Source organism: Triticum urartu, chromosome 6 (assembly GCF_003073215.2).
Source record: "Triticum urartu cultivar G1812 chromosome 6, Tu2.1, whole genome shotgun sequence".
Classification (NCBI taxonomy): domain Eukaryota; kingdom Viridiplantae; phylum Streptophyta; class Magnoliopsida; order Poales; family Poaceae; genus Triticum; species Triticum urartu.
In genome coordinates, this window is record NC_053027.1 from 552,853,764 (window position 1) to 552,868,555 (window position 14,792).

Consider the following 14,792-nt stretch of genomic DNA (forward strand, 5'->3'; position numbering starts at 1 on the left):
CTCTTTAGGGAGCTCTGAACGTATGACTTCATTCTTCTCACTAAAAATCAGAGTGTGCATGAACTCAGCCTTCCAGTCATCTGCAGCAGCCTGCAAACAAAGAAAGGTGAAAACGATGGTTTAGTAACGGATATCTAAAACCACAGCAGGAGCGTCTCAGCAAAAACACACAAGAAAAATCAAAGGATGATGAGACAAGAACAAAGACAGAACATACTTCCACATCACCAAAATCTTCAACAATCTTGTCGCCATCATACGAAGAGCTGAACTTCACGGCAAAGAAACCACAATCATTGCTCTTCTGCTTCGGAACATCGATGAAAGTCGGCCTCTTTGTAATAGTCACCCAGTTAGGCTGCTTGCTCGCCTTGTACGCAGCCTTGCCGTACACCTCCTCGAGCAACCCAACACATCTCTTCATCTGTCGGAAATAACAAAATTAGATGAAGTCAAAAACATGTTAACCAAAATAGTTAAGTTCAGGTACATTAAAAAGCGACACTTGCATAAGATCCACCTAAACAAAATAGCAGAAGTTCAACTTCTAAATGATAGTTAGTTCAAGCAGTATAACCAAAACAGAGACAACAACATATTTTGTCAACACAAGGCATAATAAACTTCGTGTCAAACAAGAGAATGTGAAAGGAGGTTCAGGCTAAGAAACACTCATGATATTTTGGCAGTCCCGTGGAAACTCGATCGCGACGTTTTCATATTATCGTAAGGAAGTGAATCAAGGATGTCAATGCTCCCACGATATCTATTCACCACGTACACACTGTAGTGCGCCATTGTGCCAATTGGCTTGAATAGACTCAAGAAAACCTGCCAAGAATGAAAGGACCGGTGAACACAAACTATAAAAGCATATGTACTGAAGAACCGGCATGAACAAAAACTTCCTGACAAACTCAGCAAAAGGATGCACATGAAATTAAAAAGGCAAGAGTTATGAAAAACTAACCAGCTTTGCGTTAAGAAGGTCTTCTTCCTTGCGAACAAACATTGGGAGGAGACCAGCAGATTTTTTTGCATCAAACTTTGGAACTGTTGCACCGAAGAAATCATACTCCAGGCAGTACTGTGCATTCACAAAAACACAATTAAAACACCTCCCAAATGCCACTACAACAAAACTAAGGCAAAAAGAAGGAGATAGGGGTGCAAAGAACTAAAACCTGTATGAAGTAGGAACTAAGTACAACCCTGACAGCACTAGTGAATATCTCAGAGGTCTCCGGCTTATCCTTCCACAAATTTATGAGACAATCCATTATGTCTCCTTCCATCTGCTGCCTTTCACCGAAAAGTGTATAAAGGACACGTCCTGTGAGGTCAATCACATTCGCAGGGATGGTAAACATGAAGTAGCTTGTCATGCAGAATACAAAAGGATGGTAAAAATATATTAGAAGTTCAGATACAACAACAAACAGAAGTTCAAACACTATAACTCAAAAGGCAAAGAGGAGACATAAAACAGAAGTTCAGATACTACAACAATGGCAGTTCAGACAATACAACAAACAGAAGTTCAGACACTATAACTCCAATGCAAGGGAGAAATGAAGAGAAGCCCACATACTATACAACAACAGAAGTTTCAGACACAAAGTAGCATCTCTGGCAGCAACAAAGTTAAAGAAGAAGAAAACTCACTCAGAATACTTCTCCAAACCGTCTTTACTCAGCACATACTGTTTCAACTTCCGGGCCTCGGATAGATGAGGGTAACTGCATTTTTTCAGGGGAGCGACAGGAGAACGCCACTTCAAAGGCAATCTTGATGCTCTCTTGGAGGAAGTTATGTTCCCAGACTCAACTGCCGGTTTCCTCCTGGTGATGACAGCATTCTTCCCACCTCTACCAGCAACAACACCAGCAACAGATTTACCATCCTTCGGGTAAGCAATCTTCTCAAATCATCATCGGACGAAATCACTTCTGCTTTGGCTGCTTCGACTTGCATTAGCCTTCCTGTAGCAAGGGGTTTTTGGAGTACCACGAATACCACCAGCCTGCTTCCCCAACTTGGAAGGAATAAGGGTCCGAGGTCTATCATCTTCTATCGAAGTTGTACTCATCGGTTCCTCCCTAGGCTGGTATTCCTGTGACCCGAGGAATGAGTAGTGGTAATCGGTCAACTCCAACGGTTCCACTGTCAAAGAAAAAAGGAAGAGAAAACACCACCATTAAAAACAACTAAAGTTCAGGAACACCATAATTGTGCAGTCCAACTAATAAAGATGACATGGTTACTACTCAAGCTGACCTAAAAAAATTAGTTGAAGTAAAAAACTAAATGAAGTTCAGGCATAACCAGAGGCATAGTTCAAGATAAAACCAATGAACTGAAAATCATTCAACTACAACTAACAAAACCATAGAAAGGCATCATCTCTGAAGTTCAATTAGAAAAGAAAATGCTCATGTCCATTTAAGCAATGGAAAAGGATAGAAATTACTGAAACAAAACACACAAGCAAAATTAAAAAAGATAGAAATGAAGTTCATGTACAAATAAAATGCTCCTCTCCTTCCGAAACCAGCAGCCTAGCTAGATCTCAAGCAGAAGTCCAAGTTCAGAGAAAAAAATGAAGTTCAGGTAGAATAAATGATGCAGTGCAGGTAAGCAGTCCAAGTTCCAAATACTTACATGTGTAGTAGCCAAACAGAGCTTGGAAGTCTGTCTCAAACAGGTTAGAAGAAGCGATTGAGTACAACCACGTCTTCCTGATATCCCCGATATTCTCATGGGAATAATTTGCAAGAACCCCGTCATGATACGAATTAACATTCGTAAGCATGAAGAATCCGCAGTCGATACTGCCATCAAACGAAGTAAAAGAATAGTGTTAGAACAGAAAAAAGCCAACGAATTAAACACGTCGCAACTTAAGTACAACTACAGTTAAACAGATGTGATAAGGAGAAAAAGTGGAACTCATACTTGTTTTGCTGCTGGGGGACATCAATCCAATCCAGAGGGAAATGGTCGATGGTAAGAGGACTGAAGGGTGTCTCCCTGTCGTTGCTGGCATCCTTCCAAAGCTTCTTGATGTTGTCGGTCATCTGACGACACAGGCGTACCGCACATTCATCTCCTGGTCCATAATAGGAGTCGAGAAGCTGGAACCTTGAATTCTTCAGGTCAAGAAATGTTCAAACCCAATGACCAACACCACCCATGGAAGCAGGAATTTCAGGCGGGGTCAAAAGTGGGGAAAACAACCTGAAGCATCATAAACACACGAATCATTAAAAAATGAGAATTAATATCAGAACGGTACAAAGAAAAATAAAACAAATATTAACACAGTAGATCACACTGCAAAACTAATACAGAGGCAAAGAACAAGATATTGCATACCAAATCATGTGCATCCATGCTATCTGGACCACTCGCCATGAAGTACTTCCTCACACGGGAATCAAATTGACCTCTGAAAATCTTGTCCTAAAATAATGCAGACAACACCAACATATGAAAAAAATACAAAAATGAGACAAACAAGTTTTACCTAAAATGGTAACGAACAAAACAGAAAAGAAATCACTGTATGGTTGACTTACACAAACCTACCTGATCCCTGGTACTTCACACGTAGACGGTAGAGTGCACACTCAGCCACATTAAATCGAAGCATTCCACGAGGACCAAAAGATATTGCAACATCTTCAACAGAAGCTTCACACTCCTTGTTTTGGAGCATAATCATTGATCTAAAACAAGCAAATAGAAAGTAAAACAAGTTCACCAGCAGGAACTCGGGAAGTTCATAACACATGTTAGCACAGAAGTTCAGCTATATCACAATAGGCAGTACGATACAAAAGACCAGAAGTTCAGCACCAGAGAAGTAAAAAACAAGAAGTTCAGGTACATAGAGTTGGGAAGTTCAGGTAAGAAACCACAGGAAGTTCACAGGGGGTACATGGATGATGTAAATATTGACCAGGCACAGAAGTTCAGCTATATCACAACAGGTAGTACAGTACAAAAGAGGCCAGAAGTTCAGCACCAGAGAAGTAAAAAACAAGAAGTTCAGGTACATAGAGTTGGGAAGTTCAGGTAAGAAACCACAGGCAGTTCACAGTGGGTACATGGATGATGTAAATATTGAGCAGCTGCACTCACCTCTTGGAACGATCATTCCTAAGCCTAGTTACACTATAATTAAAGTCATCAACCTTCTTTCGGACAACAGCAAGGTCGCTATCTGCTCACCAAAAAGAAAATAGCAATTAACAGCAACACTCAAAGCACATAGATTCACGACAGTTTCAATTAAGATCAACATTCAAGCACAAACATTCAAAACATAAGCACATCTCAGCTGCTACATCAGAAAAGATAAAACCACAGCATCATAGACATCACAACCCATGCATTACAATCCTCCACCCACATAGAAAATAGGTTCACTTAACATTCTTTACAACCCACACGACAAACAACAAAACCAGAAGTTCAACTTAGACCACACAGGAAGTTCATAGGGGATATCATGGACTAAACCAAACAACAAAGAGGGAAGGGGATGGGGAAAGAAGAGAGAAGCATGCTCCTCTCTTCATGGATCCTTGCCTAGACCAGTGGCAGCACTGGAATGATCAACCTCCTCTCCATAGCTATCGCTTTCGGTATCTTCATCGTCGTCTCCAGTAGACATTGCAGCGTCGTCGGGAAGGACACCAGCAGCAGCTGGAGCAACTGGAGAATCTGAAACAAGAAAAACTTTTGATTGTGCCTGTACAGCATCAACATCAACTGATGGCTCTGCTGCAGGAGACTTCTCCGGGCTTGCAGCAGCACTACCACCAGTTTGTACAGCAGACTCAACATGATATTTCTCCAAAATGATGTCTCTAGTTGTCTTACCCTGCTCAACATCAGAAACCTCAGCGCCAATGGACGACTGAGGTTCAGTCAGGACCACCCTGTCGGAGCAGCCGGTGCCTGAGACGGACATGTCTGCAACCTTCTCTGGAGCAACACTAACATCATCATTCTGCTGCTGCAAAAAGAAACAAAAAGTCATTACAAAGGGCTGAATGAACCTCATGCACAGGGGCAACAAGTCCGTCTCAGGGGCAACAAGACAAATGGACAAGAAAAAATGGTACCTTATTTTCATTGCCATGAACCTCATCAACTATTACGCCACTAACGGGAGCAGGTTCATGCACAGGGGCAGCCTCATGCACAGGAGCAGCTTCATGCGCAGGTAAAACATCCTCCTCAACCCTAGCATCATCATCAACAGCCTACAAAAAAATCATGTAGAAAACAAATACCTAATCAGCAGAAGTTCATATTGCATAATCAGTGAAGGTCAGCTATCACAACTGACATATAATGGAAGTCCAAATACAGTAAACATAGCAGGTTAGATATCAAACTACTCTAAGATACAAAAGGGAACAAAAAAGGGCCAGTCATGGAAGTTCAGATGCTGTAGCAGTTGAAGTTCAGGTTCTATAAACAGAGAAGGTCACATAGGAACACTTGTGCTAAAAAAACAGTTTACGACACAGGAAATCAATAACGGTCGCCTATGACTACAAATAGTAATAACTGAAAGCTAACATTGAACATTACTGCAAAGAAATATCAAAAGCCAACATAAACAAACCTCTTTGGTACACTCCACGTGGCCTCCTTCACGACCCGAACGAACAGAATCCTGCCTCTGAATCTGTCTCACAACAACACTTGCCTCATCTTCAAAAGGCTTGCAACAAGCATCCTGCATTTCCTTGAACAGCCCAACGCTAGTCCGGAGGTGGGAAGTGCTCTAACGAAGCTCTTCAAGAAATTTAGCTTCAATATATAATACCCCCTTCGAAGACTCAGCATCAAATCCGTGTCCGGGAGGAAGAATCCCATCAATGCGACTAAGACGCTCAACAGTTGAAGGAACACGAGCCAACTCCCCACAAATAGTTTCAAGAAGACTGTCAATCCTAACCAGAGAAACATTGGCAGCTTCAAACAAATTCTCGGATGAAATGCCACCTGCAGCACTCACACAGGCAGAAGAACCTCCTGGATCTACAGGGGGACACCGGTATTAACATCCCGGGAGAATTCAAATCTTGGGGAAGTTCCACTCCCTAGGCCGGCGGAACGAGGCATAGTTAGAACAGGACGTTCAATAACCCTAAAGAACACAACCTCAGCCTGTGTCTTCCACTACATACAAAAACAAAAGTCAACACGTCAGAAAGCAAATGAAGGAACATGGGAACAAAAAATATACAAGACAATACCAGAAGTTCAAGTTAAACTACACAGGAAAGAATAATGCATAGAAAACACTCACAGGCAGTCCCCCAAACATCCAGTTGGCTGGGTCATCATCACCCTTCGTGACCAAGTCAGCCGCAACAAGCTCAAGAAGCTTGGCATGATCCATGAAATTGATGCGAGGGGTCCTCAAGTCAATATTAGGCGTCTTGCCAATGATAAGGCAGTCCAAATACATAAGCAGCGGCGTGATGGCACAGCCTGTGACAGCTTTTCCTCTGCTAGTACCTTGCTGATACCTAACAACAGCACTCCGAATATCGTCAACAACCAACTGGCAGTAGTCCATGTCTTCCATGTCCTCAAACACAAGATTCTCGGCCATTTCTGCCTCCCTGGACACTCGTGTAGACGTTCCAGGGATAACCACCTTCATGAAAACAATAAGGTAAAACACCTGCAGAGCAAGATCATCCTTCGTCTCATCCTTCACAAGTTCAGCGAGGATATTCCACAAATCCTTTGTCTTGATGTCGTCACTCCTAGCATACCCAAGCTTGCCCTTCAACCTCATAACAGCATCATCGAAACCATCATTCGAGGGCCTAGGGGGGTATGATTACCTTGAGGGAACCCAAAGAGATGGTGAATAGCATCACTTGTAATACGTAGAACCTTGTTCGTCTCACCCATGTCCAAAATCATAGTTGAAGGGTCAATTCTCATGTAGATGTTGCCCATCAAAGGACGAGAAATGTTGGAATCAACCTTCAAGTCAAACACACAACCAAAACCAACATTGATAACCCTCGTCTTGTGCCTAAGTTGTAGCATTTCCGCACACGTCTTGACCTCTTTCAGTGAGCAGCGAACCGTCTTGTTAAAACGTTTCGCCTCACCTCCTCCTTGGCCACCTTCTTCGGGCGCTTTGCCTCCTCTCTTCCTCCTCTCAGGCCGCTGCACAAGCTGATACTGAAAAAAATACATTCACAAGGAAATAAGGCAGAACAATGAGACACACAAGCTTCACCAAAATTCCACTAATGCCTACATACGCACCACATCTCAGAAGTCCAACTATGTCTACATAGGCAGTACAACCATGTATGACCAGAAGTTAACATGCTTTCAAATTGTTGGAAATTTACAAAGCAGAAGTTCAACCATGTATACCAAGGCAGTAATCAAACATGTATCTCAGAAGTCCAACTATGTCTGCATAGGCAGTACAACCATGTATGAACACTAGTTAACATGCTTTCAAAAATGTTGGAAATTTAAAAAGCAGAAGTTCAACCATATACACTAAGGTAGTAATCAAACATGTATACCAACAAGTTAAGCTAATTTCTTCATGTATATACCCAGAAGTCCAACTATGTACACAAAGGCAGTAATACCATAAAAGCAAAGCACGTCAGCTAATTTATTCGTCTATATGGAGATGGAGCAGAAGGTCAGCTATGTACGCCAAGGCAGTGCTAAAAACAATAAAACTACAGCAATAGCGACAAATGCTCTAAAAACAGTAAACATGAGACATTCATACCTGATTAGCGGCAGCAGCAGCATCGACGTCGTCCTCATCGTCAGCATTGAAATCAGCATCATCCTTGTCCTCTGGATTAACACGAGAACGCTTCTTCACACCCTTGTTGACCTTTGTAGGTGGAACCTTGCGCTTCACGCCGCATTTCTTCCCCTTACCAGATGCACCAGCACCAAGCGGAGAAGGTGTAGGCGCGGCAGTGGCAAGCACACGAGGACTACGGCGTGGCGTACCACCAAGGCCTAACCCTTCATCTTCAACAACTTCTGCAGGCCTTGAAACACGTGGGCTCCTCCGAGGAGTAACTTCACCAACTACTAGCTTCCTCGCAACAGTCTTCTTGATTTTCTTCTTAACAGGGACAACCTTGCCATCACTACCACACGGCACGTCTTCCTCAATAGTGAGCTCAGCCGCATGAATAGATCCAGGAACATCAGAACCTTTCTCAAGGCGGGCCGCCCTCTTGTTGTCAAAATCTTCTTGCTTCTTCCTCTTACGTTGGTCCTCCAGGAGAAGCTGAAGAGGCACATCCTCGGCTTGCGTGACAGGTTCAGTGCCATCAACAGACTGCGACTGCGTCTCTGACATCTGAAGAGAGCACAAAGGATCCGGAACGGAATCACAACCTTTGACTGATGGAGCCCCCTCCTCAGCAGTAGCAGGGGTTTCTAATAAACCCAACTCAGATCAAACATCGATGATGGTGTTCACAGCTTCCTCCTCTGTGGACACATCTGCAAAGAACACAAAAAATCAAAGCAAAAAATAAAAAAAGTCAGGAACAAAAACAAAAACAAACGACATGAACAAGCTAAAAAAACATGGCTCAAAACTTTAAAATGAAAAGAAAAGAGGTTTCACATACTAGGTGAAGCAAGAGCTGCAGAAGCAAGATCCTCAAGGCTTGAAAAATTCTCAAGGCTCGAAGCAACCTCGGCAATCACAGTCAAAGGGATAATGGGTGATTTAGCCGCATCAGATATTGGAGCATCAGTATTAACCTCTAAAGCTCCATCTTGATCACAAGCATTTTTTCAGAACTATTCAACTCATCACCAACTACAAAAAATGCAAGTAAAAAGGCAGCTGAGTTCTAATACGCAATCCTACACCAAAGGGACTTCTACTTTTACAACAATGTCCAATACCCAGAAGTTCAACAATACCTAACAAAGAAGTAAACACAAAAAACAAACTAAAAATCTACAAACTAAATATAAAAACAATCTACACCAGAGGGGCTACTACATATATCATGAATGTCCAGAAGTTCAACGATACATAACAAAGCAGTAAAACAAAATGTGCATAACAGAAGTTCAACCAAATTTCATTACAATCAAACAATAATTAAAACCAGAAGTTCAACTATGTGACCCAAGCAAGTAGCACATAAAAAAGATGTAGCATGACCACAAACAGTATTTCACAGGCAAACTAAATATCAATGCCATCAACATGATAACAAAAAAAACAAAGATATAAACTACAAAAATGAAACATCTGGGAAGTCCAACAACACTTGGTGACAAAGTTTCACCTGCAAAATCATCAACTACAAAGTAAGCAAACACTCTACTAACTCAAACTAATGGTAAAAAGCATACACATAACCATTACTAGAAGTTCACACTATTAAGAATGGCAGTCCAACATGAATACTAAGTGAAGATATGGGCAGACATATATGAGAATAATGCTATTTAAAATACAAGATACAACTACATTAAGATACCTGGAGAAGGTTTTGAAGCCATGTAAACACAACCGCCTTGATGAATGCAACTCCAAACACTAGAACAACCTGCTAAAAACAGGGGATTGATTGCATATAGTTAGCAGGTAGGAAATAATACAACAAATACAAAAAACAACTAAATGAAACCCTAGGATGAAACAACTACAACATATCAACAAGTATGAAAACATGAACAGTAGCACATATAGGCAAGCACAAACAAAGAAAGAATCCATAAACTAAATAGCATGTGACAGACACAATCTAGACTTCGAAATCAACAATACTAAGACAATTATATACATCAGATTTGCGATCAACCATCACACCACACCCTCTCTTACATGCATCTGAATGTTGAAAATCACCAAAGGGGAAATGAAATCCACTCATCTCTGAACGGATAAAATAGCACACACAAAGCATCTCATAGACAAATCTGACCACGGGGGAATGGAATCCACCCACCACACGCACAAGAACCCTACCTAATCTCCCACCAAACCATCAGAAGAAAGGGGGTAGGACGTGGACGCGAGAGCACACAGGAGGCGGACTCGATAGATCTGGCGAAACTAGAAGCAAGCATTAGGAGGGGGCAGCACTTGTACCTCTCCAGACGACCCCCGCACGCATGAATCCGTGCCGGTTCTTCCACTCCCCACGACGCCACGCACACCTTGCAACCGCGCAGGCAGTTGCCGCCCTTGCTTCAGAGCAGAAGAGAGCGGGCTGGGCGAGAGAGAGCGGGGCCGTGGGGGAGAAATAGGAGCGGGGGCGTGCGCCGGTTACTCCAGCACGAGGGCAGGGGACAGGGGTGGAGAAATCGGGGGGAGTTGGAGGCGAGGAAGGCAGCGGAGCGACGGAGAGGGGGGAAAGAGCGAGCGATAAGGGGAGAGGAGTTTTCTGACAGGTGGTGGCGAGGGAGATGGTCACTTAATGCCTCTCTATCGTGGGACTTGCAGCGCCACTGAATTTACAGTTTTACCCCCCAACAGCTAAAATAGTAAATACATGTGTAGATAAATAAATGCACCATTTGAATGCATCTATTATAATGAGATAAGATCACAAAATAGCACAGCTGATATCCTCAAAACCAAAAATAGATGGCAAATACACTACTAAAGGAAGAAACATACATACATAAATATGCCCCTAAAAAACAAGAGAAAAGAAGTTCAAAAAATAAAGAACATAAGTTCAAGTACTCTAATAAAAGAAGTAAAGGAATAAGAATAAATAAACCATAAAGAAACAAAAAGAAGAAGTTCAAGTACAAAAACAGATGAAGTTCATATCTAACCCTAAAAACCCTAAGATAGATAGTGGGGTCATGGATGTGACGGACTCGCCTTTGCATGCGACAACGCGGCACGCCGCGTCGTTGCCTGCTTCGGCTCGTTCCTGTCTCGGCCCCGCAGGGGGAGGGGAGGGGGGTTCCGACCCCCCTCCCCCCTGCTCGGCCTCGCGCTACCGCATTGCTGCGCGCTAGGATTTGACAGGACGCAATGCGGTTATTCTGTTTCCACCCCCACCGCACGCACCCTAAACCCTAAAAACCCTAAGATAGATAGTGGGGTCACGGATGTGACGGACTCGCCTCCGCATGTGACGACGCGGCACGCCACGTCGTCGCCTGCTCCAACTCGTTCCTGTCTCGACCCATACTTGGGCTAATCCATGATTGCTCACGAGACAAAAGTCTAAAAAAAACATCTGGAGATTTAAAATTACAAAGAAAATCAAACAAAGAAAATCTAGAGCATCATGCACCTTCGCCTTCCAATGTGGAGTGCAATCTCCAAAACCAGAAGTTCAACCATTAATAAAAAAGAAGTCCAGATCCTACTGAAGATAGTGCCTGTGGTCCAGCTCCACACTTACACACTAGTTACAACAAATTGCGGAAGAAATCTACTAAGGGTTTTTGATTTCTGGAATGTAATCTGTCCTGGAATATCAATGTCAAAAAGACGAACCTGCATTCAAGAAAAGTTTTGCCATGACATAAAAAACCAAGAAAGAAGCACCTGAGGAATAATAATGTTTAGTGTCGAAGAAACAAAATGCACAAGCCGTAAGTTAACTAATCAAATGTTCTAAATAAAGGTAAGTTCAAGTTGTAAAAACACAGAAGTTTGGCGTTTTGAAAAAACATCAAATGAACATGTAGAAAGACAAATTACACAGAAGCAAAAATCTTGTAAGTTCACCTTAAACACAAACTGAAGTTCTACCACTGTTTGAAGTATGCAAACATGTTACAAAAAAAGTAAGGTATGCATGCATATTTGGGAATAATCCCATAGTTGCCACAGAACAAACGAAAACCCAAATTAGAAAATTGAAAATTAAAAAAAACAAAAAAACAAAAAAATAGAGCGCGATGTTGCACCACCTTGCAATGTGGAAATCAGGAAGTTCAATCACTGGTACCATAGAAGTCCAATTACTACCACAGAATGTGGATGATCCAAAAAACTAGTCCCCAAGATAGAATAAATATAAAAAGGATGATTTGTGTATCTATGGACCAGCTCCACATTTACGTATATGAGTACTCTGAAAAACAAAAAAACATACACAAAATTTTTATAACAACACCAACCGAACAGATTGTATTGCAGCATCACCCAAAAAACATGCATTAAAACGAGGGAAGTTCAAGCACAAAGGTGCAAAAGTCCAACTCTATAACACAGACAGTAGAGTCACTAAAAAAATGCATTATCGAATTTGCTTTTCAGATTTAATCACTTGGGTGACTACACCTTCTCAGTCCGCGACCTCGAACGATATCCTACTGCGCCCTGACATCAAAACGATAAATCAACCAAGCTGTCTCATTGAAGAACCGAAAACCATCACGGGCCGACACGAGATCCAGTCGCCCGATTTCAGGGGTGTATTCGCCTTCCCGATCGAATTAACAACGCATGAACGGTCCAATCTCACTACTGCAATCAAATCTGCCCTCTATATTCAAATAAAAATAACAAATCCATAGAAGCCGCCGAACCACTCCCGCGGACGAAGAACACAGAGCCTGAAATCAAATCCGTTGAAATTAATGACAAATTGCCCATGAAACTCGTACTTAAACCAAATTACCATCATGTTGGAGGTTCCAGAACATCCAGTGAATGCATTAAACTTATAAACAGACACGAGTTCATCCGCCCCGAGAGTGAATCCGCCAAAATGCAAAATTACGAATCAAAACAAGGATTTAGATGCAGGTATGAGTATCTGGATTACAGTCACATCCCAGACAACACTACCGACCAGAATAATTCGCGGGGGAAGCCACGGTTGCGAAGATAGCCCGAAGGTCGGGTTCGTACACAGGGAAGTTCAGGCGCGTTATATGGGAAGTTCAGGTTGTGATCAGAATATTATTCTGATCCCGTGATCAGAATAGTGTTTATGTATATATATATATATACATATATATATATATATATATATACATATATATATATATATATATTCTTCTATATGTCACGTTGTCTGTCAAAGTATTGAAGAAATCCATGGCTTCATCATTTGCCGGAAGTAACAGGCATATGATGCTACGAAGCTCTTCAAAGTTGTTTTGGGATGGAGTTCCTAATAGAATAATTCGCCTTTTGGTATGAATTTCAGCAAAGGCCTTCCAATAGCGATATTCGGAAGGCTCTTACTGAACTTTGTACCAAAAAGCGAATTATTCTATCAGGAACTCTGTTCCAAAACAACTTTGAAGAGCTTCGTACCATTATGCGCCTGTCATTTCCGGCTAATGATGAAGCCATGATTTTCTTAAATTCTTTGACACTACACAATGTGACATATAGAAGGGTAGATGAGATCAGGAAAAATATGGACCATTTTTTGCACATCCAGAATGGCGCCATTTTGTTAAATCCATTGTCGGTCCGGACGTCGGACATTCATGAGAGAGGCAGACCGGCCCAAACCCTAGAAGCGTTGTCGAGGCCACTCAAATTTACCAAGTTAAAAGAGCATTGTCGTCGAGACCATCCCAAACCCTAGAAGCGTTGCCGAGGCCACCCCAAACCCTAGAAGCATTGCCGAGGCACCCAAATTTACCAAGTTAAAACAGCGTTGTCGTCGAGGCCACCCCAAACCCTAGAAGCGTTGTCGAGGCCACCCCAAACCGTAGAAGCGTCGAGGCCACTATTATGATTCCTTGTTGTGATTAGCTAGCTAGGTCTACGTTTGCCACTAATATATCCATGTGTCATGTTTGTATATTAATTGCCATGTTGTAATATTTGCAGAAACTATGGAGCACCGAGACATCGAAGCAGAACAGTTGTTGGGGGACATAATCCTTGGCGGAGGTGATGTCTTGTCGTATCTCAACGACACTAATGGTCTGGAAGGAGAGGGTGAAGCAGGCTCCGGTGATCGAACAATGGAGGTGGAAGGACATGATTATGATGGTTCCGGTGACGGAATGCCGATGGAAGAAGGAAACCGTGATGGCAGCTCCGGTGAACGAACAGAGGAAGGAGTTGTTGCAAAATCCGGTGAGGTATATATATTAATTAAGCCTGTGCTGACTAGCTAATTGATGCATTAATTGTTTTGGTATGTACACATATTAACTCTCTTCTTTCTACTTTTCTAGCCCTCAAGATCGAGACAAACTTCGGTAACGAGACGAGGCCCGAAGAAAAAGTTGCGCCAGGATGAAAGGTTCACGATCACAACAATCAAGGGCGATGGCCAACCGATTGAATCCAGCCGGACCAAGGAAGCATTTTCTGCTTAGTGCGGGGTTCTTGTTAGGGACATGATCCCAATTAGCATCCACCAATGGAATAAGCCTAAGAGTGAAGACCCTCAAGTGTCTTATGCCAACGATAGACAGAAAGATGATCTTTGGACCGTGCTGAAGTAAAATTTCACCCTACCGCCAGAGGAGGATCCAGATAAGCCAGTTATAGAGCCATTGGTCAAGGCTCATGCTCTTAAGAAGATGGCAGATCTATTTAGGAGGTGGAAGAATGAGTTGAAATCAACGTTTGTCGACAAAGGGAAGACTCCATAATTCACCAACTGATTTGAGAAGATAAGAGATCACTGGCCCGTATTTGTGGCCCACAAGACATCAGAGAAGAGTAGAAGATGTCAGCGACAAACAAGATAAATGCTGCAAAGAAGGAGCATCACCATCACACGGGGTCAAGTGGCCACCTCAAAGCCCGACCGTTGTGGGACAAGGCTGAGAATGA